Genomic DNA, 26,396 nt, shown 5'->3' on the forward strand with positions numbered 1-26,396 from the left:
GATGAGAAACTTAAGCTGTCTTGAAAGATGAGTGTCTTCAGGAGCAGAATCCACATATCTAATTACAACACAGACATTAGTAAAGGCAGAGGAATGGCGGGGTCTGGCGAGATCCTCTGGGCTTGGTCCATCTTTTGTCTAGTTAGTGTGCAGGGATCAGGGATGGGTCAGCTGGTGCAGGGTCGGTGGTGAGAAAAGAGACACTTCTTCGAGGGCTGGGAGAATAGTGTCCAGCCCTGAGAGAGTGGATTTGGGGGGAGGAATCGAAAATAAGAACTTTTTACCAGTGTCCCTAGGTAGGGTGAGGATTTGAATCGCACAGATATGATTTTCTTAGTCGTGTGTTAACTGGTTTAGTACAGAAGACTAAAAGATCCAATTTTTCACTGTTGTTTATGGAAAAATGAGACGATTGTGTTCTGCAAGGGGTCAGTCAGGTTTTAGATTTGTTTCGAGGTTTCTTTCTGTAGTATTGCCTCTCAGAAATGGAACCATTGTTGTGCATTGAGACTAAAAAGTTCTTTCATACTTTAAAGGGTAAGTCCACAAGACAGTCCCAATGAATCCTTTGTTATTAGTTCAGTTGAATAAATAGGAAAAAGCTTATCAGTTGTAAAGTGTATTTTTTCTTCTAAGTTACTCAAATATAGTTTCTATAGTCTTATACTAAAGGCCCACAAAGACACAAGTAAACACAACTTTATTGCAGTACTTAAATTTATGTAAAAATCTTAATTCCATACTATTTATATGACCTTTATTATGTCGTCCCTAAGGGTATGTTTGGGGGAAAAAATGCAATGAAATTGCAAAAACTGCAGCTGTGTAGCTGCAGTGAATCTATCCAGTATATATTTTCCATGCTACTATCCCATGTGAACTGACTGTCAAATGCATATTGTTGAAGAAAAGATAGAATTCAGATCACAGAACACAATGAAAACAACCGCAGGGAAACGTGTGCGGTGTTGTTTAAAATTCAGCCTGTGTACCTCTTTTCCAGGCTATTAATAGGCTTGAGAAAAACAATATAAGCAGTTTCTCCTGACTAGAAGCAAGTTTAAGAGGGCAGACTTCCGTCAGCACCGGCTGCCCATGAGCAGAGGAGAAGGTGGATTCCAACATTTTTGTGAGAAACTGGGAAAGAGGAAGCAATTGACCCTCCCCAAGGTCCCTGATCCCAGGTTCTTGCTCTTCGGAGTTTACCAGCAGCTGCCAAGTCCCGTCCCCTGCAGCTGTCTGGTCCTCCCAGACCCCCCTTCCCGCCCAGCCTGCGTCAGCGCTGGCCGTGAGAGAGGAAGCAGCTTGGAGAAAGGATTGTTTACCACTCCGGTTTAACTTGGAGCTGTGAGGCTCACGGGAGCTGGCTGGAGCTGGAGGACTGCAGAGCTGTCTTGCGTACATTCCCGGTTCCCCAGAGAGCGGCTTGGCACGCGTTGTCACTTTGGGGTGGGGGGACGGGTGGTTATGAAAAGTCAGAGACACACTGTGAAGCAAAGAGGACCCTTCTGTGTTCTCAGACACGTCTGAGTTCCGTGTGAGTGAGATTAAATAAACAGAGTGACTAACCAAGCCCGACGCAGGCCTGATGCGTCCTAGAGATGGGACTCTAAGGAGAGCCCCGGGGATTTCCAAGGGCTGGAGACGGGAGCAGATGCACGTGACAGTCGTCACAAGTTGTTGTTGCTGTTTCCACTTTTTCCACTCACAGATCCCAGTTTACTTGAGGGTAAGAACTGACCCCCACAATGAGGAGAAAAGCCATGGATCAACTTCCTGCAAGCGGTTTTCCACCTAAGCTAAATCTCCCACAGCTTTTAAAGGGAGACGGGCTTGGAAATAAGGCCAGAGCCCCGGGCCCTGTGGGCTTGGCAGGGAAGCATGCAGAAGGAAGAGGGGACGAGTGTCTACTGCAGGCTGGGCCTCGACTTCCGCCTCATTCCGAGTCACTCCACGCAGGAGCGAAGGTGAGGTGAACGGTCAGACACACAGGCTTGAGAAACCGAAGTACAAATCAATTAAAGAGCAAAGTAAAAGGCAGCTAGTCGGAAACAGAGAAATTGATCTTTGGCAAAAGGGACAGGAACCAAGGGATGGAGAGAGCAAGGAAGGGAAGGGAAGGTGACATTAAAAGAATGACATGATGGCTCTTTGAATCCATGACCCACTGCCCCATGAGGAATGTGATTTTTACATCCTGCAAATGTGTGCCGGGAAGAATGAAACTTTAAAAAAAGAAACCCAGGATTCCCGCCTAACAGCACCTTGACGTTCTGAGATCCGCAGGAAGGAAAGGTCCTTGAGCCCCACTTGTCACGAACACTCGCTCGGCAGTCGCGCACACGTCTGAAAACAGAAGCACAGAAGCAGTGTCAGCAAATAAGATGAGATAGGAACGCACGACAGCTGGAAAGAGCAAGCAGGATTCATTTGCAAAGAGGCCTGACATTATTGGAGGGAAACTGTAAGGCACGAGCGAGTTTAGGGTTAGGTTTCTGCCAAGTGTTCGAATGTGTGCTGTTTGGTCTGAGTCTCTTCATCAAAAGAAAAGTGACTTTTCCCCATTTTATTCTGAGTTCCTAGAATGTCAGTCTTCATCGTGTTGCTTTTGTAATTTGTATGATTTTACCCTTTCATTGTCCCAAATTATAAATGGCATATACTGTATTTAATTTTAAATTTTAATTCAATTAAAGCCAACTCACTTAAGCCATTTATGTATTTGAGTCAATAAAAAAAAAATCAGTGATGCGTGTTGGATTCAGAAAATACAGGGAATAAAAATACCCAGCAGTACCCATACTGACACATGGGGAAGGATTTACATTGCCTTTGGGGTGGGGAGTGCTGGGGAAAGCTGGGCTGGAGACTCAGATCACTGTAGGAGACAGACAGAGCCTGACCAGGAAGCAGGCCTTCACTTCCCAGTCTCAGGTCTCCCTCAGGGAACTAAAGAGACCCGGGGTCCATCCTGGAGCCATCTCTTTGCTTGGAATCACTGATCCTCACTGTCTTCTGCTATTTGCTAGTGATGGCAGCCAGCTCGTGTGCCATACTTCTGGAAAACATCACCAGTGTGTCAAGATACACGAGTGACCCCAAACTCCTCCTTCTCTGGGAGCCTCTCACCTCATACTTAAGCTGACACTGCCAAGGGATGGATTTTAGCAGTGCCCTTTTCTGTTCACTGTGTCCCTGCTCAGTGGCTGTGTTGTTTATTAGCTCCGTCTGGCAGGTGAACTTGGTATCGTGGCTTCCTGTGCTTCCGCCCTTTGTCACCAGCCGTGAGGATAAATGGCAGGGAGAAGTGTTTCACTGTGTCCCACATTTTTGGTTGATAATTGATGGAATATTTTATATTTCTTGGATCCTCCCTCAGTAGATTGCCAGAAACTGCTGGATTTCACCTGTGCAATTTCTCAAAAGAAATTAACCGATGAGTTCCAAGAAGGGTTCATATTTGCTTATTATTTCTGGCTTAATAAAAGGGAAGAATAAAAAATAGCAAAGACCAGAGCATCTGTAACCCATGTAGCCGGAAATTATGACCCTGTTAGTTTGACATTTTTTTGGTGGTCAAGGCGTCTAATTACTAGGCTGTTAGAAATCTTATTTAAATACTCATTAAATGTGCTACCATTTAATAGGCTTGGCGGATCATTGTGAGTCTTAGGAAAATTATTGTTCAAGCCTTGTATTTTTCCACTGAATATCTCAGGAGCAGGAGCAGTGGACTCTGAGCAGCTGATCTCAGTGAGAGGGAAAGACTGGTGCCATGTATGCGAGAGGTCCTCAGAAACTATAATAGTTCTCGGCTGAGCCAAAGTAGTAATGCAGATTTTGGAGGGGTGTTTTTGTTTTTGTTTTGAGACAAGACTTCACCATGCAGATCAGGCTGGCCTTGAACTCACTGCATAGTCCAGTCACAATTGTAGCAGTCCTCCTGCCTCAGCCTCCTGAGTGCTGGGATTTCAGCCATCTGCCAGCAAACTAGCAAATTCTGGAAAATAAATATGGAAAAAGGATTCAAGATTGGAAAGAAGAGGCATCAAGAACTCTTGAAAATTAACTTGTACACTAAAGATGAAGTCAGTGGGAGCATATATAAATTTTATGTATCCTGGAAAATTGCAGGTACCCTCATAGTTGTAGAGAGAAGACCTTTTACCTTAATGAATACACCTTCAAACTCAAAATTGTTCATAGATCTTACTATCAAATTTGGTATTTTTGCTTTCATATGGTTAGGTTAGACTTCTGCGTACTGAATGTGGTTTTTCACGAAGCTTTCAAAGCACCATTTTGGCTCTCTCTCATTCACTTTGGACAAGAGGAAGAAAACCTATCACTGACTCCGGGGCTGAGAAGCAGGCCAGCGCTTCACAAATGCAGCTGCACATAAACTCACCTGAAATCTCCTGCCTGCAAATTGATGGAGCTGTAGGAACCTATACCTGAGCATTTCAAAGCCTGTTTTCCCCACTGCCCCTCTGCTTACATATTCTTTCATCATAGGCCGGGATACTCTTCTTCGTGGTATTTCCTATTTAAGCATGTCAAGAAAGCTGTTGTTCGGGTAGGTGAAACTCCAGATGGGGCTTAGGTGCCCCCCACTTTCCTGCTCACATGTGATACAACACTCACTGCCTTTGCATCCCACATCCAGACCATGGATGCCTTTGCTTTCTCTAAAAGAGCTCTGTTATATGGCTTAAAGCTGTGAAAGATGAGAAATGCACCTGCGTAACCCCTGGAAATACACAAGGATACAGCTAATGATGGTTAATACGAGTATCTTTGGACTTGAGGATGCTGCTCTCAATGCAGCTGGGCCATTAAGTTTCCCCTTGCACCTCTTATTTCCTATCACAGTCTGTTCCCGGGCTGCTCGCACAGTGTCCCGGATTGTTTCATGTGAGACATTCAGAAGCCGTGTTCACGATCTGACCCAGCTGCTGTGACAGCGATGGCCCCGTCCCTCCAGCTTCCTCTCTGCATGTCTTGGTGGCGACTTCCTTCGGTGCTGCCTGGTTTCCTCAAACCCACCTATCAACCTCGGTTTTGCTGTGATGTTTCCTTCCCTGTCCCAAGGCCCAAGAAGAGCAACTATTCCCATTCAAGGTGACCTTGAACCTCTGCATTGTGCTTGACTGCCTCGGTCTGTTCTGGTTTGAGCACAGAGAAGGCTGCACCCCAGTCACGTTGCCTCTCGAGCAAGCCAGGACTGGGGAGGACCTCAGCTTATATTGCAACTGGAGCAGCTTAGTGCTGTGCTGGCTGGCTGCACAGGGTCCACCCAGAGGGTGCTGAAGTCCTGGGTGTTGGACTTGCCCACGGTGGTGATAGTTTTCGATTTCCGGTATCTCCCCAAATTGAACTTGCAGACTGGCCCCAGACCTCCAGGTTTAGCAGCCTTTTACATCCGCCTCTCCCTTATGCATATGCTTATGAGCTTATGCTTTTTTTTTAGTTTGCAGCCTTCCATCTAAGGACTGCTTCTAGCTCTCCTTGGTGAAGAACGTCTGTGGAGCTGTAGTGGTCTTTCCCAAGCCAGATACTGAGATGTTCTCTGCTACCACACAGCATGAAATCAGCTTTCTGCAGCGGTCTATTATCTCCTGGCAGTCTTTTTTTAAAGGTTTACTTGTTCCTGGGTGACTCAGACTTCTCATTCTACCTGCTGGGCTTCCCGAGTGGGCCAGGTAGCAATCTGTGGGCGCCGGCAAGGTCATTCACTTTTCCTTTCCCACACTGCGTGTCTTCTCCTTGATGCTTGATGGAACTCCTTCAAACTAAAGGCCATTGACACGGGAGCGCCCATGGGGATGCAGACCTGGGAGATATGATAAAACTATCACAGGAGAATAATTTTATGGATCATTGGCCAAGTCTGGGTGAAACATGGTAACCTGGCAGGGAATGGAAGCTTGATTCATCTGAACATGGAGAGTTCTGAACCGCTGGGATGGCGTGGAGGCGGGTGGGCTTGGCAGCTGAGCACAAGGCTGGAGAGGAGATGGAAACGAGTCTGCCTGGCCTTTCTTTCCGCTATCTCAGGAGTCAGTGAGGATCAGGGAGCTGATCTGGCTCCCTCCCCTCCTCAGTAGCTTTAAAGGAGTCAGGCCAGATGCACTTTGCTCCAGCGCTGCCCTCCGGAGAGTGTGCTTAGAAGGCACCAACAGTGCAGTCCTGATATCCTCCATTTGCTTTTTCTCCCAGTGACAGCACACAGCTTCACTGAGCAGCTCACAGCCCTTGTCCCATGGATGGTTCTGGAGGCCCAGGCTCAGCAGCGTTTGGCAGGAGCTGGCTCCCCGGCCCTCAGACAGGTCCTCAGTGTGAGTTCCTCATCGTCTGGGGCTTTTGCCTTTTCCTTTGAAGCTGACTCGCATCGCACAGATCACTCTCTTCTGGTTGGTATCCAGCTTCTGCTTCTCAGACTCTTCTTCCAGGCAGCTGCCAACTGCAGGAGCCTGGCAACGCACGCCTGGGCTCACACATGTCCTGTCCCCAGTGCAGTATTCCACACAGTACCAGGACAAGGCTCAGCTGGAAAGTTGAATAAAAATGTAGATTGAAAGTCTACCCCAAACTTACTGAAACGGAATCTCCAGAGGAAATTTTTCTCTGTAATGGAATTACAGAAGTCTCACCCCCGCCCTCTCCCTGAGGAGTCTCATTGCAAGCCACATCCTTGTGCTGTAACGGGTTTCATGTGCACCGTGATGTGCAGGTCTGTGGCTCCACTGCAAGTGGCCCTGAAGCTCCAGTCTCTTAGACTTTATTGCCCCTCAGGAGCTCCTCCTGGGTGTGTCCTGGGCACCTCAGTCTTGTAAGCAGAACTTTGAGTTTCCCAAGTGCTGTCCCTGCCTTCCGCCTTTCCTCTGTGCACATGCAGTCTGCCTTTGAGACTTTACTGGTCCCCCGAAAACTCGGTGGCATCTGCCTCTATAACACCACCACCATGGCTTCCTCTGCCGTTTTAGCAAACCCATCTCCTGTACTGTAGTCCAGCCTGCCACCTATCTCAGGTGACTTCTGGAAGAGCCTTGGAAATGGTCAGCTGCTTCGTGTTTACCAACTGGTCTCTGCTTAGGAAGGAGCCAGTATTGTCTGTAAAAACCACCACGTGTCCCCTTCATGGAGATCCTTCCCTTACTTCCCCTTGCTTCAAATTCAGTTCAGCATCTTAAGGGCCCAGGGAGAGGAGCAGAGTGTGGAGTCCAGAGAGCCTGCCACCTACACCTCCTCTGCCACACCTGCACCTGCTCCCAGGCCATCACGGTTCCTCACTGGGCTCCATCAGGGGCCCTGATCCTTGGAACCCGGAGTGCTCCTTGGCCTGGGCCTGGCTGCTCCAGCTACGAGGCCTTCACTTCCAGGATGAGGTCCAATGACTTCCTCCTCCTCTGTCCTCCCCACTGTCCTTTCAGCTTGTCTTCTGTCCTCTGTAATACTCAGCATGTTGTGATTATTTATTTACTCTTTTCTGGAGATCAGACAACCGTGAGTAACCCTGGGTGTTTCTACCACTCTGTGCCCTCACTACCTGACAATGGGCACGTTTATTAAGAGAATTAAGTTTTAGGTTTTGTTTGCTTGTCCCAAAGGTAGGGCCAAGAACTATTCTCTAGGAGACAGAATTTGGGTGGGGTTTAAAGATTAGTGTGATATTGAAAATGTAAAGCGAGAGCTACAGCCGAGCATAGAGTTGTGATATTCAACCCCATTTTATTTCATCCCTCCTCTGCTGGGGATAGAGTGAGAGAGGGGATTCTCTAGTGGGATAGGTTGTCTGTAAATGTTTAACACTAACTGACCAGAGTTTACCTGCTTTGGTTCTGTGATTCAGTATAGATTGTTGGCACCACAAATTAAAAAAAAAAAAACTTGCATAACTAAGTTTTTCCTTTGGTATGCAAAACTGACAACATAGGCTTGACAGAACTACAGAGGTAAAATAAACATTTCTTCATATATACTCTGATTGAAGAAAGGATACAAAAACTGTTGCTTAGCACCCCTACTTGGCCATTTTGAGGCCTGTCCCTCCCCCTGGGGTTAAGTGGCCTAGGCATTTAAAAAGTCACATTATCAGATGTCAGTGTGTCGGTTTTGTGTTAAATATGGAATTAGTCAGTGTAAAAGTCAGTTTTCCCCTGTAGCAGGAGCAGTGAACCTTATGTGGAAGCCGATTCTTATGCCGCACTATGATAACCTGCTTTCATTGCTAAGCAAAAACATGTGTGAAGATCCCTTGTTATTACTACAGAGAGAAGCTTTTCTCCATTTGCATCATTGGGACCTAAAGTCATAGGATTTGTAACACTGTTTTGAAAAAATGAGTAACTGAATCCAGTGTAGAAGGACAGTGTCCTGTGGCAGATAAAAGGGTGGGAAAACAGAACTATACATTCTTGGCAAGAGTCGGGATGGTTTGTTACAACCTGCTGGACCCGGAGGAAGGCCTGGCTGGCCTCCCTTCACTGCCAGGGAATGTGATTTGAAGTTGAGGATCGTGTGTCACTCGGTGTTTTTATCATGGTGATACAGATTTGCTTGCTCAACTTTTAGATTAGTTGCTTTTGTTTCCTCCCTTCTTATCTAGCCACTTTCACCTTCCATGCTTGGCTGAGTTTGGTTAAGTGGTACAAACATTGAGTAACGTTTATTGATGTTGGCACGCAACCCACCAGCCCACAGCGAGTGGCCTTTCTCCTTGTCACCTTATCTGACACTCCTTTCACTGTAGCTGTACTATTTTTCCAGAATGAATTCTAGTGCAAAATGGAAGCCATAGTGGGTTGAATCCTCCAACTACTGTTTTTTTCGTGCTAGATGCCATGGCATGGCTGCATCTTCAGTATTGTTAGCAAGTGAAATGCTGAGTTACCAACTTGGATGGTGGCCCCTGGTGCGTCATTTACCTTTTGAACAAGGTGTGTCCAATGTTGGAAGGAAAGCCCAGCCAGGGCTGCACCGGAGTGCCAGGTATTTCAGATGGAGCTGCCGCACCAGACCTAAAGTGGTTTTTTAACCATGAAGATGAAGAATAATTAGCAGTTAATATGCCTCTACTTATTCATGTAGTAAGTTTCCATGAAAACTAACATTTTAAGCATGTGTGTCAGGACTCATGAACCTCTTGGTCTTTCAGAGATTTGTCTTTATTAGATTTGCCTTTTCTCAACAGAAACCTTTATGTGTACATTTATGTGCAACCCATATATGGCTTTTAAATACAGTCCCCATTGCCCTGGCGGCTGACGATCTCATGCTAAGCCTCTCGTAGTTATTACACAGAGAAGACTCATTTGGAGAAGGAGGAAGAAGAGGAGGAAGAACTCAGTGCCATCACTTTACACAAGTGATTGGTTTGCAGAGTTTGGTACCAGGATATTCTTTTGAGTATATATCCTTACACAGAGTACATTTTCACTGATAGTGTTATTATTCCAGTGGCAGGGAAATACCTTGGAATTATCATAATTAGCATCTAAGTCAATACTTTATATAAACTATTCTATTTTTTATATTTCATGTCTTTTTGATCATGCAAAACAGTTTTAGATTATTATATAATTTTCCTTGAGGGTGTTGTTTTGGTTGACCATTTAGTATTGATGTCCTTCCACATACTTGAAGATACCTATCTTGGTAGTTACTATAACAATAATCACAGTTATTCCAGGTCAGAAGGAAAGCACCATCGGCAGCGTGTGGCCTACAGTCTGCTGGGAAGTCTGTGGAGAAGCAAAGGGTTAAGCAAACCTTTTTGCTTTTTTGGAGGCACTCAGTTTTTTTTGTTCTCTAGTTGGGAGACTGCCGGCAGATGCGGCACAGCCACAAACCCTCCATACTGCAGCGACTCGCTCTTGCCCAGCCTGACCAGAGAGCTTGCGTTCACATATTGACACCCGATTCTTAACTCTAGGGTCGAGGGGCAAAGGTAAAGGGTCTCCCTCATTGCTTTTGATTCCATGTTTTCATGAAGACCGCCTGAACTTGCTTTAGCTGATTTAGCCATTGCAAATAAACCACAAAGGTGAGTTTAGGTATCGCATGGTGCAAGTTTTTCTGCAGTGTGTTCTCCATTCCATGCTGGGCTTCTGAAACGCACAGGAGCTGGTGTGTGCAGGGGGTGTATATACATGTGACAGGAAGTGACCACACCCTGCATGCGTGTGCTGCCCCCATCTGTCCCTCCCTTCCCTGGAGGAATTATGAGTGGCTTCTACCCTTTCTCTTACACACAGTGCTTCAGCAAACCTCATACACACCCTGTTAATGACCATCCCCAAAGCTGCCTCACTGGGCTTTGCCCAATTAATGGGCTTCTCATTGTTTTCCTGTGAGTGGGTATTAGGGTATCTCCTTGTTGCTCTTATTTGCATTTGTGATAAAGAGTGAAACTGATAATTTTTTCAAGTTGATAACTCAACTTGATAATTCAAATTGATAGTCTTTTCCTGGAAATTACCAACTAACACACTTCGCTCCAAACAGAATGCCTTATACTGCAATTTACTGTAAGGAAGGGGCAGAACTGAAACAGGATGACAGGACTTAGCTGTATCATGACATCTTCTTTCTTTAAACAGCAAAGTTAAAGATTTGGAAATTTTTCACTGATTAAGTCTGTGTGATGAGTAGCTGCTTATACTTTGTGCTTTTCATACTATTTTTAATATTTTGTAATTTATAAAAAAAAGAAATTTATGTTTTCTCACAATCCCAAGAATCAGCTTCTTTTTGCTTAGACACACTTTTGTATCGTTCTTGTTTCTTTTTGCATTGTTTCCTTAGCATCTCAAGAGTGGTAGCAATAGAGGCAGGTGGTAAGTATCCACTGTCCTGCAAAACACCCTGAAAGACAGAACCTTAAGATGGCCTTTTATAGAAAAATCATCTTCCTATGGATAGTGATTGTGATAGCACTGCTGGAAATATGATCGCCAAGGAAAATTAGTATCTGCATGTTACAGGGAAACAAACTACCTATAGCAACATCTTAGTGTTAAAAGTGTAAACCGTAACATTAAATAATAATACCACCCAATTCATAAGGAAAAAGCATACAAATAGATTTGGAAAGAATTGGAAAAGAGGAAAATTATCATTTTGTGTCAATAGAAGATGACTATGGTAGGATAATAAAGCAATAAAATACCCTGTAGAATATTGTATTTTATATGCTTTGCTAATCATGTTACCAAAACTAATTATAGATTGTCCCCATCTTATGACAGTTTGATATAACGATTATTTAAATCATGAGCTAACGTGACATTCAGCAGGAACCAGACTTCAGATTGTGAGCTCTACTCTTTCTCTGGCTGCCTGGCATTGTACTGTGCTGTCTTTTGGGAATGCAGTACCCAGCTGGCCACATGCCCAAGGATACTGGTAAGCAGCTCTCTGCAGGGCACTGGGTTCCAGTGCAGATATCACCTGAGCTGTCCAATGCTCTGTGATCAGAAAGGCTCCATGCTGGGTGGCTTTGCCCAGCTGTGTGGTAGGTAAGGTGTGGCGAGCACACTTAAGGCCAGCTAAGCTATGATGTGCGGGAGGTGAGCTGCATAACATGTTCATAATTTACTGTTTTCAAGTTCCAGTGAATTTATCAGAACATAACATCTTAATTGGAAGGGCATCTGGATATTGCTAAAAATTTTGCTCTTATATAGTATACAAGTATCTTGCTTCTCACTTTTAGAGTAGTTTTTTCCCAGATACTATCAAAAGAGGTTAACTGGTATTAGCAATATACAAAGGCAAATGTCATAAACCTACTGTCTACCTATCATACCCACCTGCTTCTACAGCATGATGTTTAATTTAGGCAAATGGGAGTGCATTGTAATAATGTTAATTATTGTGGAAACCTCTGAGACCTTAACAAGGTAATTTATATTTCATCTGTATAGGAAACTTAAGAGATTAGAGTAGAGTGATTTTTTTGAAAAGTTGAGTGGAGCTCTAGGTTTTATTTTATTGGAAATGTCTATTTGGATAGAAAGACACCTGAAGTATATTTGTCAATACTGCCAAGGCAGATTCCTTTTTTTTTTTTTTTTTTCTTTTTTGAGACAGGGTCTTGCTATGTCATTCAGACTGAACTTGAGCTCACTTTTTAGTCCAGGCTGGTCTTGAACTTGCCAGGCTCCTCCAGCCTCAGCCTCCTGAATGCTGAGATTTTTAGGCATGCACCACCATGCCAGGCTTGCAAAGGCAAATTCTAAGTGATAACCAAATGAATATTCATTCATGCATGTCCTTGAGAAATATCCAACACAGTGTATTTCTAACCATGATTTTAATCAAAACTAATCCAGTTGACTTTAGCTCTGGCCAGCACATTAAGAGGGGCAGATGAGCTATAAAAAGCTGTGTATTAGTTGTCCATTGCTGCATGAGAAACTGCCCCAAGATGTAACAGCTTAAACACATACTCATTTCTTCAAAATTTCTGAGGGTTGGGAGGAGCTTGGCTCGGTGGCTGCCACCTGGCCTGGCTCCTGAAGTTGTAATTCTTCCTCCAGTGGGAGCTCCATGCAGCTGCGGAAAGCTTGGTTCGACCCGGTTAGAAATTCTGATTCTGAGACAGCTACCAGGTGACCAGTGGCTCCAGGCCCCTGGGACTCTTTGGTGAGAGGCCTCTGCCTCTCCGCCTCTGACCTTTTGAGAAGACCCTTCACCATATCGAGTTCCCCACGGTGAGTGCTGCAGAACAGAATGAGCGGGACTGGATGAAAGCCTCAGGTAGTGAATAAACTCAGGTTGAGTCTCGTACCCTCCCGTCAGTCTTCTGCGTGTGACAAAGAACAAACCTTGCTCACTTCCACAAGAGAGGATCCGGAAGTGGGGATCCCTGAGGCCGCTTTGAAGGCTGTCGATTATCATGTATTTTCCTATAGTCAAGCAATTCACTAGGTTTTAATATTCTTATGTGAGGAGCCCATAAAATCCATCCTAGCAGTATCAACTTGCCTATAATTCATAAATTATGATGGCACAACAGTTTTACAATTTGTTAAGTAATAGTCTTTAAAAGCATATATTTATTTCATGCTTTCCATCAGCATTGAAAATAACAGTGTTGCATTTTCTTTGCATGAACTCCCTATTTCAAGAATTTTTCTTAAAATTGATCTCAAACTTCTGTGATTTTTTAGAATAAATTTTAAATTTTGAGACTTTAAGGACAAAAAACCATTTTTATTAAACAAACCTTTAATCCTATTATAAAAGAATCTGAATCTGAGTGGTTATTTATAATACTTACTCATAAAGAATAATAAACATTAAATTAAGACATTGATGCATTTTGTTTTGGTCGTTTTTTTAAGCAGGGTTTCATTATAGGTCCAGGCTGGACTTGAACTCGCATCCTCCTGCCTCAGCTTCCCAAGTGCTGGGATGACAGGTGTGTGCCACCACCTATAATGTAATGTAATGTAATGTTTATTTCTCCCAAGCCATACAGTAACAAAAACGTTACTCACTTTGGAGGTAATGTCATTCGCACCGTTCAGTGTATTTCCAATATTCTAGCAATAAATATGTTTTAAAAATTAATGTGGCTTTTGAAACTGGCATGAGGAGACATAAAAAGAAGGATTTGGTATAAAAATAAATCCCTCTTACACATTCAGCATACTTTATGAAGATCTTTCAACAGCTAAATTATAGCTTATATCTAAATCCCAGCAAAGACTCAAAACATGAATAGATGCTCTCGAATCCTCCCAGTCACTGTGTGGTGGCTCAGCTTGGGCCCCATGCCACCCTGTGCGTCAGAGCTGAGCACCACAGGTGGCTCTGGCAGCCAGGGTGGGGGCTTCGGCTGCACCCTGAGGCACAGGCCTTTCTCAGGAGAGCAGCAGGTGCCTCAGCTCGGTTCTGGCTAAGGTTTCCGTCACCCTGGAGCCTGCCTCCCAGGTCTCACACTCCTAGACCTGCATTCAGTCTCATTCTGCACACCCGTGCGCCTCTGCCTCATCCACTATAACTGACCACTTTGTGAAACTCAGGGTTACCCAGAACCTGGTGTCAGCCCAGCCAATAGCAGAGCCTCCACTGAGTGAGCCGTAGACACAGCGGCCTTGTGGGGCTGGGAGAGCTGCATTTGTCTCTAGCTGATAAAACAGAGCACAACACAGAGCTCTGGCCGCCCTGTTGTCCGATGGCTCCATGGCTGGCACTGTGCAGCCTGGCTTTCCTGTTAAGCGGCCCCCTGGGGCCATTGGGTCCCTGAACTGGACTGGCACGGGTTCACCCACTCCTGTGCAGAGCAAAAGGCAGAATGTTTTGTGCCTTGAACTTTTTCAAGGTAAATTTATTTCCTCAATCTGGTCCTCACATCAAAATGCTCTTAATAGCTTCATTTTAATTATTCATTCAATTAATTAGTATTTGTTGAGTTCTTAAATTGGCCGGGAAGTTCATGCTCACAGTGGTAAGTGAAGGAGGGGAGAGTCTCTCTTCTCTGGGAGTCAGTGCCTCAATAGTTGAGACAGACAGACAGACAGCAGCAGTAAGTGAGCCTGCTGCAGAGACCAGTGAGCATCTAACAGCGAAGTCAGCTGGAAATTGTTGAGTGGGTTACAGCTCAGAGAAGGCATCTCAGTAGCAGTGACAGGGAGGAAATGCAGAGAGCAGGCAAGAACATTCTAGGCAGTGGAGACAGAGAGGGTGGCTGGAAGCCGTGGGAAGCCCTGAGTCCTGGCCACAGGATGGCCAGTATCTCCAGCTTGGGCAGGACAGGGAATCCTAGAGAGTTGTCAGAGTTGGGCAGGAGGCCTTGGCTCAACATGTCTTTAAAATTTCCCATTTTTTTCCTCTCTTTTTAGCAAATGTATGCAATATCCATCTCTTTTCTAGCAAATTTCAAGATAAAATGACTATCTGAGGAACATGCTGTTAGTGGAAATAACCTTCCATTTGTCTATGTGTTTAGTTTGAGAGAAGCACTGGAATGAAGCACTGACAGCCTCTGAGATCCTATGACACATTTGTAAACAGGCACGTGGGAGTAGCATATCAAAAAGTAGTGTCCGCAATTTTGTTCCCGCGGGGGAACGCATTTGCCCCTTCATTTTCTGTGATTGGTGGCTCTGAGTGTGGTGTGGTCTGTAGAGTGTCATGCTTTAGAATGAGGCGTGCTCTGTGTGTCTAAGCTCCCACATGTCCACAGGTGTCAGCATAAGTCCCTGAGCTTTTGGAAGTTGTTGACTATCAAAGGGGTCAAGGTACTTGGAGTCCATTGTGATGGGAAGTGTGAAATATTGGACCACATGATTGTTACTTACATTAATTATAATAAGTTAGATGAAATGCAGTGGATCCAAAGTGCCTTTCTCAGAAATTTCAAAGCCTAAGAAAAGTTATTTACCTCTTTATGTTTATTGGGCTTGTAAATTTAACCCAGAATGATCGAATTTAAAAATAAATAAACCTGGTATGATAGTGAATTAGTGCGTTGGGATTTTTTTTTTTTTAAAGAACTAAGTAGAAAGCAATTGGGATTGTTGTAGATAATATATCAGGCAAAGAGACACCACTTAATGGGTTTGGTCTCTACCTGCTACATTTTATTGTTACGATTTAAATCTATATGGAAGGAGTGAAACTAATATGAGATAATAAATATCCCATATGTATCAGAAAGGAAGCACCAGAATTTCTCATAAAATTTACATACTTTCTTTTATGTATTTGTGAGTTCTCTTTTACTACATCAGGGCTAAACAGCATTCAGTGGGCATAGAGGGGCTGCCGGAGAAGACAGATGACCTGCCCCTTGCCCAGATGTTCTTGGTGAGCCAGCCAAGATAGATGACCTGCTGCTAGCAACAGATGTTGTTGGCGAGCCAGGCAACACAGACTGGCGACTCTAGAGTCTCAGGAAGCACTGACCTAAGGTAGGCACAGGTTGTGAAATGTGAGTCCTTGCTCCGAGGAGTTCTTTCCTTCATGTATACTTGTTCCGAAATGGCAATTATCTGTGAAGACTCGTTATGACATTGTTGTCTGCACGGGGGTTTTAGAGAGGAAAGTGTCTCACCTTAAGAGACGAAGTTGAGTTCAGAAGGTTCCTGAGCTGCACAGCTCAGCATACTGCATACATATGTGTATACACAGGGAAGCAATAGAAATTAATATTTTAATTTTATGAATTAATTTAGCCCAGATGAATGAACATTCACCAGTTGATGGAAAGGCAGGATGTATATGAGAATCATAGTATGCATTGATACGGAATTCAGAAGGCTTAGATTTTATATCCTTATCTGCAGTTTGCTAATGTTCTCATTTCACTAGCTATAAAATTTAAATGCTGTATTAAGTGTTTGAGACAGAAAATATAGATATAGAAAAGTATATAATACATATACACGCATTGTAGTTTTAAATTCTTTGAAAATCATTACACAGGCTAGCAAACATTGGCTCTCAGTAAATATTAATGAAGTCTTTTCTTTCTTATGCCCACAAAAATCAGTTGGCTCTATTGTATCCTATGATTATGAAAGCAGGGTTAAACCAACTTGCAAGTAGACTCTCACATGTGCACTTCTGCATCTTCCTGTTTTTGAGAGCTGTTGCTTTGGTCTTGAAGCCTTCTTCGACCATATTTTCTTGAGTAAGAGGTCTTCCCTCTGCTGCTGGTTGGAACTGAGAGAGAGGTACAGCGCACTCCGACAGCCTAACACCTTCAAAGAGGCAGGGCAGCCTCAGTGACTCCCTGGAACTGCCCGATCTCCTTAAGGGAAGCAGATGGAGACAGTTGGAGGTGGTCGGGCTGTCTGCCCAGGTCCTGTGACCTTAACCACTTTCACGGGTTTGGCCACCTTTGCATTTGTGGAGTTCCCTTCAGGTCCAGCAGCATCTTAAAAGTAAAAGAGAGATTTCCCAGTGTAGGACATTGCCTGATGTGTCCCCTAAGAAATATTTTCCTCTTGCTATATGTATGCAGAGCTACTTTGAAAAGTATTTAAAATTCCATTCTTTCCTGGCTACATTAGTATCCCTGAAAGTTTGATAACATGCGGAGTGAATTTCAAGTTCATTTCCTTCTGTTATGTTTTACCATTTGGTGCTGAAGATCTTTTGCACACAGAGAGAAAATAGTGGGCAATATTTTCAGCCTAGAACTGGAACATGAAAGTCATTCATGACCCTAACTACCATGTTTGGACCAAAAAGTAAAAGACCTCAGAGATTCTGTTAGCTGCTTTTAGCTTTCGGTGGTCACATCATTGTCAATGCAGTGTGATTTAGACCGCACATTTCAGATTGCCTACAGAAATCAGTTTTTAAAGCTTGGTGAGCAGACAAAGTTAAAGGCTTAATTCCCTTATTCAGGCGTGAACCATTGTCCTGTCCTCAATTTCACAGCAAATGTGATTGTTACAATAAATCGTATAGGGTGTGTTGTGCTAACATAGTCCACTTCTGAACAGAAAGTGTCACAGCCTAATGTAGGTTAATATTTTCTACATGTTTGATTTTCAAGCATGCTTTAATAAGTTTCAATCTGGCAAACTGGCTGAAAGTAACTAAATGAGAACCAAGGACGATGTCACTGATTCTTGGAAATCAGTTATAGTTAAAGATTAAAATGAATTCTGGTGCTGTCTTTTCTGTGTAAGTATAAAGTCCAAGGGCCATACAAGTCATAGGGAAAATTACAAAGCTTCTGCCAACTTCTCAAAAAATTATTTTCAATGGTTTTATGAGCATGCATTGTTTGCAAAGTAAATGGAAAAGTTGAACTTCCTGGACGCTTGGTTTTAGCAGAACTCTATCAGATAGCAGGTGTGAATCATGGTGGGTAAGTCAGCTTTGTATACCTGTAGTAAAGACACTCCACCTGGCCTCAGTCACCCCCAGGCCTTCGGCACACTATGTCTCCCTTCCAGCCCACTCTGGGAACAGATCAGCCTGCATATCTCCCTGGGATTATACTCACTATCCTATCTGGCCCTTCACCCACTCCCTGGCCAAAAGCAACAGAATTGGAGGAACCTGGCCACAGCTGAAAAGCTCTTGTCCCCTACCTGGTCCTGTGCCGAGCTACATTCTGGCTCCTTCCTGACGCCTGACTTCAGGCCGCCATCTTTATCAGCCTCCCTCTCAGCTCCTGTCTCCTGAAGGAACTTAGACTCTCTTCTCCTGGCCCATTAAACCTTTTTTTCTTTGCACCATTTTGACCTTTATTCTCCAGACACTCTTTTAGTTTTCTTCTTTCCTTGAGTGGACGTTGAGTTTTCTCAAGGACTGTCCCTTACCACCCTACTCTAGCTGCTAGACTCGCTCTCCATTTTCCCTACCCACAGGCTTTTTTGCCCCCTGAATTGTTTGACACCCAGTTCTCATCTGAGCCCATGGGGATTTGGCCGGCAAACATTGCTTTACTACCTGGGGGCCCTTACCGGCTTTGTCTCCTGTTCCCGGATTGATACCTCTTGCCTCCAGTTACTTGGGAGAGAAAATTCTTCTTACAGATTTGTTCTAACCAACCCTTCTGGTTTCTTTTCTTTGATTTATCTACTGCTTACAGTTTTTCCATGACTGTTTCTTGTTAGATACACAAAACCAAAATACTTATTTCACGTACTATTTCAGTAAAGTTATGCCACCTAGATCAGCCTCATGTTAGATGTCATTCCTTTGTCATATTTAACCTGTTAACATATTATAGAGACAATTATAAATAGAATGGGAGAAATTTTACTATAGGGTGGTAATACTTTAGATTTTCTACCCTCTTCCACGTAGTTAGGAAGTCAGTATTTGTCTTACAGGCATTGTTTGGGTGCCTAGACTTCTGCACATAGACCATTATTTCATTTTAAAAAATACAGACCTGTCTTCTTAGACCTTAATACGATGTATATTTACATATCTTGACTTTATGGACAAAATAATCCTTGAAAAAATTTTGCATGTTTTCCACTTCACAGACTTTATTTTGGTTTTTGTTGTTACTTATTTTAACTAACTTTTATTACTTGACACTTGCTATAATTTAAAATCAGAAAATTTCAACAGAAATCCAGACTTCTTGAGTTGAAAAACTTTGAAAAATGGCAACACTGCTGTTGGGCAGAGGACTGATATCTAGCATCCATAAAGAACCCCCAAAAGTGAGACACCCCAGTCAAACAATGGGCACTAGAAATGAACAGACACTTCATAGAAGTACAAATAACCAGTGAGTACAAAAAAAAAAAAATAACGTCCCACATATTTGACAGTTAGTAAAGTGTGTGTTAAGGCCACCTGCATCTTGTCACTCAGCTGCTGGTTCACCAAACAGTGGCTGTCCTGTATATGTTTGCAGATTTGATAAAACCACACACACAGCAGTAGCTGCCTGAGCTTTACAGGCACGTAAGCCTCTGACTCTTGAAAAGATAGAGTTGGACCCAAAATATGGAGAGACATATATTTCTACCCGGCATCCATTTTTATTTTAAAGGAACTGAAGCATTCCCTCTCCCAAAATACAAAGAGTAATAGTCTTTCATAACACTCTTGCACAATAAATCATTGTTTATTTGTTGATTGTTTGTGTTTTAAGCTTTCTTCCCCAACCAACACTTTTTTATCCTGTAGAATTTTATTTGATTATGTAGGGGTTAATGTCTCCTTCAATAAACACCCCTATTCTTAGAGACTTCTTTACTTTTTCCCCTCAGAAATACAATAATTTAGTCCAGGAATGAGGGCCTTAGACACTTCCCATCTCAGGGATTCTAATCATTCTCAGTCAGGCTTCTCTCTGGCCAAAGGCCCAAGTGAAAAATGTTATCACTTGATTTCACAGTGGTTTAAATAGGACAGAGACACGTGTAACTATTCGTACATGGAAAGCACTTCTGAGCAGTTGGAGCCATCCTAACTGACTGTCCTAACATCCTGACTGGCAGGGAAGTGCCTGAGGCCAACTTCCAACCTTTGGAAGTAAGAAACAGATAAAAGTAGAGTCGGGCAGTCAGCTGCACTGGTGTAGCGTGAATGCCCAGTCCCAGGTCGCCTTCATCACCTCCGACCTTCACACTCCGTAGCTGGCCCCTCAGGACTGAGCGTGAATCCCTTTGCCTTTTGCTTAGATGTCTTGGATGATTATCAGCTTGGATTCGTAACTGCTGTGCATTTCAGCCATTGAATCATTCTCTGGTATTTAGGGTGCAAATCATTTAGAAATTAGTGCTCAGGTTGCTCCTGAAAGAGAATTTAATCCATAATGGATTACCTCAGTGACTTCAAACACAGAACTCATCACTTCGGCGTGTAATCGGTGTTCAGTGAAAGCCAGTTTCTTCCCTATTAACAACATCCACTGTCCTCGCCGTTGTATGGATTCACTAGATTCTGTGGGCTGTTCTGGAAGCCCCATCATTGCACACCTTGGAGGGGGGAGTGGGAAGTCCGTCCTGCAGTATCCACGTTAGAAAATGTGCAAAGATGACATAGTCTGTGTCTGTCTTACTCAAGCCCTGGGCATGGCACCAGTAGGACGCACACGAGTTCTACGGGTCCTTGCTGCACACACTTCAGAATTCAGACTTGAGCTTCCTGCCCCACTGCCCACACCACTTACATGGTGTCCGGCATGTTTCATCGCACAGAACTCATCGCTTTCCCTGCTTCTCTTTTCCTGCCATATCTCCCCTTCCCCACTCACATGCTTTCCCAGTGCATCGCACAGAAGGTGCTTTCCTGGAGCCATGGGCTGCCTCTGTATCTAAGGCATGTCGTCGTCATCTTCCAGGAGAATTTACACGTGCCCGCATCACACTGTACTTCTTTGTGTTGTTGCACTGTAACCAGGGAAATCACTGTTGTTGCTATTCACAAACCTAAATATCCATGATGCACTTCAGTAGAAAATTCCCCTAAGAGAGGGCTCGGGATTAGACAGCATCTGGTCACAGCCTGGTCTTAGTGCTGCGTGAAGTAGCAGTGATCCGAGATGCTGCTTAGTGAGCTAGCAGGAAGGCCAGGAGAGCCTGCCTGGAGAAATGCCACAAGAGAATGAAGAACATGAATTTAAGTAGGAAAGGAGAGGCCAGATAACAAAAGGTCAGGTACTTTATGCTAGCATGTCTTTTATTCTAAGTGCCAGAAGTCATGTCCGATCTTGGCTGCTGGCCGGGAGAGGGGCTGTGGGCAGCGATGGCTCTGGGTAGTGTGGCAGTAGATGATAGCAGAGGATGGATGTAGGGGACCAGGAGTGGACAGAAGTTTCAGTCCACTTCAGCTATTTTGAAGGCAGTGCGGGCCAGACTTGTGACTGGATTGGGTTCAGAGGCGTCAAGAGAGCTGTCTGGCTTGGAGCATCCGATCATAACTGATTCCTTTCCTTTGGGACATGGATTCTCTTAAGTACTTTCTACTTTCAGAAGTCACCAGGACAGTGTTGCCCATTGCTATGTTGTACCTTCTTCCATCTCTGTCACCACCCACACTGGAAGTTTCCAGATACCAGTCAGGCGAACTTTCAACCAGATTCTGCAGTCCACCTGCTTTCATTGACCTGCTTTGGCTGACCAAAGACCAAGCTATTTCCACACAGTTTATACAGCGAGAAAGAGGGGTGCGACGACACGTCTCCCCCCCACCCCAGGGACAGGTCCTCCCCTTGCCACGGCACGCTTGTGTTGGAAAAATACTATGCATGCACTCATAGTCGCCCAAGTGTTGCTCCATAATCTCAGCTCTGTGTCCCATTCTGTGTGGCCTGGTACGTGGCCGCCTTGCAGGTTGGTAACTGCAGGCTTAATTCCCACCCCACATAACTAAATGTGTTTTAAACAGTGATAACAGTGTACTTTAATGCCATAAGTGTCTTCATAATGATCTCTCTCATATCTGCACTGTAATGAGGCACTTTCCTTTCCCAGTGAAAGTGGTGATGCAGAAGCTCTCGGAGCACCCAGGTCTTTGCTCCAGTTTGAGTTTCCAAGTGTGACTGCCTCTGTCACATTGAGCTGACCAAGTTGTTCCCTGTGCCAGCGTCAGGTCTTTGCCAGTCAGCCTCCAGAGCCGTGCACTTCTCAGTACTGGAAAGAAACAGTGTGCACAGGATGGGAGATCCTTAATTTTAAGAAACATTAGCAACCTATTGAAATAATCAGTCTAAGGTTTTCATTGCATTGACTCTGATAATATGTTTCTATGAACCATACTTCTTCACAAAGGGAATTAAATTTCCTTTGAGAATCACCATAGACTTTGAGAGGCCAGGAATGATTTATTTGCTTTGTGTCTAAGATTAACTAAGTTAAGAATGGAAAAATACTATTAGGTCATAGGAGACTGTTCCCAGCCCTGCTGCAGGATTATGTGCTGCAGTATATTTCCTAATCTTTGTTCTTTTTAATAACATTCTTCCTGTATTCATTTGAAAGTCATTATTCCAAAATATTTCCATGAAATTACACTATCAAGCATGATGTCAGAGGGAGATAAGTCTCTAATGTTGGTTTTATAATACTTGCCAAAGTTTATTATTTTTAAATACTGAGCAGTGTTTATTTCTTTAAAATGGGACAATTCCCCTAGTCCTCAGCAAGTTTAAATCACAGCAGTATTTTATTTGAGTAACGTTTACTATTATTTTTGGAGTAGTGGTATTTTGTTTGGAACCATGGGTCATCTGTCAGATGTACTTTCTAAAGAAATTAGAATGTACCTAAGCCAATGGTCAGGCAGGTCACGGTTTGTTTCTTTTTATGGTTTCCCATTTTCCTGTAAGAAAAAACTTCTGTTATGTAGAGACATAACAAATTTATATTCTCAAGTAGTTTGGAGATGTACTTCTACATCTGTCAAACCAAGCGTGGTGGTGCACAGCTGTAATCCCAGCACGTGGGCAGCTAAGGCATGAGGATGGCCCCAAGTTCGAGGCCACCCTGGGCTGCACAGTGAGTTCAAGGCTAGCATGAACTTCATAGCGAGACCCTGTCTCACACAACCAAAAATCAGCAGATAACATCTGCATGCATTCAGAATTTCAACAAGATAATGCAGCTAGGATTTAATTGTTCACTTTCTCAAAGTAAAGCTGCACTCATAAACTGTAACTAGGTAAGAGTCTGAATCTGCCAATGTGTTGGTTATTATGTGTATCCTTTACACATTAGTGCATGGTGCCACTGCAAGATTCTCTTCTCAGCCCATAGCATGTATGCTTTGTATATTCTCAAAAGAAGTTTGCAAATCAGAGGGCTTTAAGAAAATATAACTAACTTCAGCAACAAAATAACCCCAGTGTTATGAATCACTTTGGTTGGATGTGTATATTGTCTTACTAACAGTCTGCAGTGGAATAATTACTTAGATTAATAAGTAGTACCCTTTTCAGCAACCCGGACAAAGTCTGCTGATTTGCTGCTGTGGAAGCGCCTGGCCCATCAGGGCCTCCAGGAAGTCCCATGTCCTCAACGCAGTGTCTGCTTTGCACCAAGCACCTTTAGGCCTCCCTTCCATCCCACCTTTGTATACTCCTCCTCTGCATCCTAACTTCAAGCTTCCACAGTGCTCATCTTTGCCCTGTGGGCTCTGCCATACCCTCTTCCAACCTTCCAGCCAGCCCTGTTGGAGCTGATAAACTTCTTTGCTTTACACATGACCCACCCTCCGTGTTCATTACAGCAGCAGAAGACAGCAAAGACAGCCTCTTTCTGGGCAGCCTTTCAGGACTTGAGGAGGCAGCCCTGAACTAGGCTGGGTACAGACGGTGCAGCTGAGTACAGACAGTGGCAGGTGGAGCGGGGTGCAGATGGTGGCAGGGTTAGGAGCTTGAGAGGGGTCGGAGCTCGGGGAGCCAGACGTCCCAGCCTGGAGTCAGGGTCACTGTGACCAGCATGGGGTCGGGTTGCCAGAGGACAGGAAACAGATGCGAGGCCCAGCCACAAAGCAACTGGATGCCGTGCGCTTTCTGTGGGGCCAGAAGGTTCTTACATGTTTCCTCCTGGATCCTGTCCAAGAACCTGGCCAGGGCGAGTCTGTGCAGAAAAGCAGATAAACGGGAATGCGGGGAAGGGGAAGGACGGACTGAGGGACACACACCAGGACAGACAGCCAGGATTCCGCTGGGCTGTGCTCACCCACAGGACTGTCCTTTCCCGCAGGAGGGGACACCTCCACTCCTCCCTACCCTGCCTCCCAGGCCAGCTCGGCCTCTGAGTTCCATAACAACAGTACCACCACCCGAGCCGCTCAGCAGCGCTGCGTGCAGCCCGGTGTATGCAACCTTGTTTTGTGTGTCATTTCCCCCAGGACGCCCACCCCCGGGAAAAGTCACACTGCACTGCTGTTTCCCAGAGTTCCTCCCTCCCGTGTCATACTCTGCTCAGACAAATGCACAGAGTGCTGTGTCTGCAGTGTTTAGTGTCCAATGACACAGGACCGGGTAATTTTATCTGAGATCGTTATAATAAAATTCTACCACCAATTTCAGCGGTAGAATGAATAGAAGGCTTCTGTACTCAAATATAGTCATTCCCACATGGGAGATGGGAAAAATCGGAGCAAGAAACTCGTCAGTGGTGATTAAAACATTTCTCTCTGACCAAGTAGTAATTGTCCCAACATTCATATAGCTATTGGCAAACCCCATAAAGAGTTAGGAGACTCCCGTTACCCACAGCTAGGAGACACTTCAGGAGGTGCTAGATGACAGATGTGTGTGCCCAAAGCCAGCCAGACCGGCTCGGTGTATTTCTGTCTTCTATTTGTTTCAAAAAAATAATTACTAGAAATACAAAAGAGATGAGACACATATTTAAAATATAGATTAAAAAGACAAATATTTAAATAATTATAAGTGGATCCAAGCCCCTATAGGATGCCGGAGGGCTCTGTGTCTAGTCTGGTAACAGGCGTCTGGAGGGCAGTGCCGCCAGGGCACCTCCTTGCTTACCTGCGGGCAGCGTATTCGAGCTGCAAGTAGCTGTGTGTCCAGCTCTGGAGGCTCTGTCCAGCCTGCACCAAAGCAGCACTCACAGAATGGTCAAGCACCTAATGAAATTTCTAACAGGAAGCTGCAGGTGGGAGCTGCTGCCCATGGTGCCACCATTCGGTTAAAAGTGATACAGAATCAGCTAAGGCCGGGCAAGCCTTGGGCCAGTCTTGGAGCCAGACTCAATAATACTAAAACAGGAGCAACAGCAATGCCACCAAACAAAACTGACTCATTCTGAGACTGCTAGAAAGGGGGAGGCCTGGGAATTTCTTTGACAATGAACCTTACCCAAAACCTATTTTCTATTTGGGATACTAAGCACAGTATCCTGTTCCCACAGTTGGCCAGCCATTTAACTGTTTATTCTTCTTTGTACTCAACCTTTAAAATCTCTGCTTTTGCTTTGGTGAAATATATATGTATCTGTGAGGTTCAATAATTGTATAATTTTATACATAAATTTTCATATTTCGAGCACATGACCAGAAAGTTTTTAGTATCTGGGATTATCCTGTACTTATCTACTTCAGAATTCTAAAATGCTTGGTGAAGGGTGGCTTTGCTAGGACAGTAACTACGTAATTGTAGAATTTTCTGAAGTTTGTTCTGATAAATTTGATTAGGGAATATGAGGGCTAGCTTCTCACTTGAAGTTATAGCCTTCTTGAATTTTTTTAAACTAAAGAACTCAGTTCTATTGGAAAATTAAATTATATACTATTTTCTCAGATGTGCTAAGTCTCAGTTTATGGAGAATAAATTTTGTTATTGAAGAACTTGTCACACATTTCCTTATTTTAGTTGTGTATTTGAACTTCGCAACTCAAAGAAAAAGCATAACCTTAACACAGCCTGAAATATCCATAAATTATTTATATTGATAAACTGATTTCCAATAATATTTTCTGCCTATTCTACAAATATACTCAGTGAAGGCCGGAAAATCTTAAATAAATGGGTTTACCAAAAAATAGGAACTACAACCATAAAATCAGTGCCACTCTCTTTTCTGTGAAAATTTTCAGGAGCAGTATAATGAAACTCCTGTTTTTAACTTTGATCCAGCCACAGCAGCGTGGCCTTTAACGTGGACCCCTGGTTCTAGCTGTTAAACCTTCCCCAGGGTAAACACAGGGAGACCCCGTGCTCTTGCTGGTCCGTTTGGTCAGACCTCATGCCGAATCCATGACCCAAAGCTTAAGAGTTGATCCAGAATTCGTTAAAAGATATTTGGGATTGTTCTCATAATATTTCCCTGGAAACAAAAAAAAAAAAGTTCAACTTGTTTGCCTGGAAGGAAAACAAAGTTTATTTTAGTTTATGGTAATTTTGATTAATATAAAACATGTAAAATGAGTCATACAAAAGTTGGACTTGAAAATCCTCATTTCTGGTATCCGTGGTTTTAATATGATTC

At 43.9% G+C, this 26,396-nt stretch overlaps 1 protein-coding gene and 1 long non-coding RNA gene across 6 annotated transcripts in view; one reads left to right on the top strand and one right to left on the bottom strand.

Moving 5' to 3' along the window:
• The window catches only part of Adgrv1 (adhesion G protein-coupled receptor V1), a 526,418-nt gene that overhangs the window by 296,434 nt on the left and 203,588 nt on the right, over positions 1 to 26,396 (top strand). The gene's annotated exons all lie outside the window — the stretch shown is intronic.
• Positions 700 to 25,180, bottom strand: LOC134475280 (uncharacterized). Of its 2 annotated transcripts, XR_010046405.1 has the most exons (4): positions 24,938 to 25,180; positions 8,928 to 9,020; positions 3,912 to 4,000; positions 700 to 2,346 (listed from the first exon to the last, which is right to left on the bottom strand). It is a non-coding gene; the product is annotated as an uncharacterized LOC134475280 (long non-coding RNA). The 2 variants fall into 2 exon arrangements; XR_010046407.1 differs by lacking the exon at positions 8,928 to 9,020.

This window comes from Cavia porcellus, unplaced genomic scaffold, assembly GCF_034190915.1.
Source record: "Cavia porcellus strain 051 isolate PalLab524CR breed Dunkin Hartley unplaced genomic scaffold, mCavPor4.1 scaffold_2, whole genome shotgun sequence".
Taxonomy (NCBI): domain Eukaryota; kingdom Metazoa; phylum Chordata; class Mammalia; order Rodentia; family Caviidae; genus Cavia; species Cavia porcellus.